The sequence below is a fragment of the Sinocyclocheilus grahami genome, unplaced genomic scaffold, assembly GCF_001515645.1.
Source record: "Sinocyclocheilus grahami isolate Dianchi unplaced genomic scaffold, SAMN03320097.WGS_v1.1 scaffold86363.1, whole genome shotgun sequence".
Lineage (NCBI taxonomy): Eukaryota > Metazoa > Chordata > Actinopteri > Cypriniformes > Cyprinidae > Sinocyclocheilus > Sinocyclocheilus grahami.
In genome coordinates, this window is record NW_015530780.1 from 1 (window position 1) to 582 (window position 582).

Sequence of the window (582 nt, forward strand, 5' to 3'; positions counted from 1 at the left end):
TGAGATGTGCTTCATTGGCAACTAATAAAATAAGCTATTTTTTTAATTTCGTTTTATATTTATTTTATTTCAAAAAACGAATTTCATTATGGATTTAGTATTAGTTAACTATAATAACCCTGGTTGTGTAGGCTATAATGAATTATATAATTATATTGAGATTACAAGCTATCATTTTAAATCACTGCACATTATACGAAAGAAAACTATTTAGCAGAGGATGGTTTCGATCCATCGACCTCTGGGTTATGGGCCCAGCACGCTTCCGCTGCGCCACTCTGCTCGACGACAGAAAGGGTGTAATACTCTGTAATCACACCTTTATGACAGTTAAAACATGATATACAGTCCTTTCTATCATAGAATTTGCGGTTTTGAGTAAATCAGCCTATCAAAGAAATGAACATTTATAATTAAATCTATTTTATGCAAGTTAGGGCTTTCAGCAAACGCTCTATATTTTTGCAAAAAATGGAGGAAAGTTAGTAAAAAAAAAAAAAAGAAAGAAAGACTGCAACACAAACTTGAGCGCCCATAAAAAAAATACATTTTGAACAGTCGCCTAAAGATGCGCTGCAATTC

General features: G+C 32.6%; 1 non-coding gene across 1 annotated transcript; it reads right to left on the bottom strand.

Annotated features, from left to right (window-relative positions):
• Window positions 1-211: 211 nt before the first annotated feature.
• Window positions 212-283, bottom strand: trnam-cau (transfer RNA methionine (anticodon CAU)). Its single transcript has one exon. It is a non-coding gene; the product is annotated as a tRNA-Met (tRNA).
• Between the last annotated feature and the right edge of the window lie 299 nt (window positions 284-582).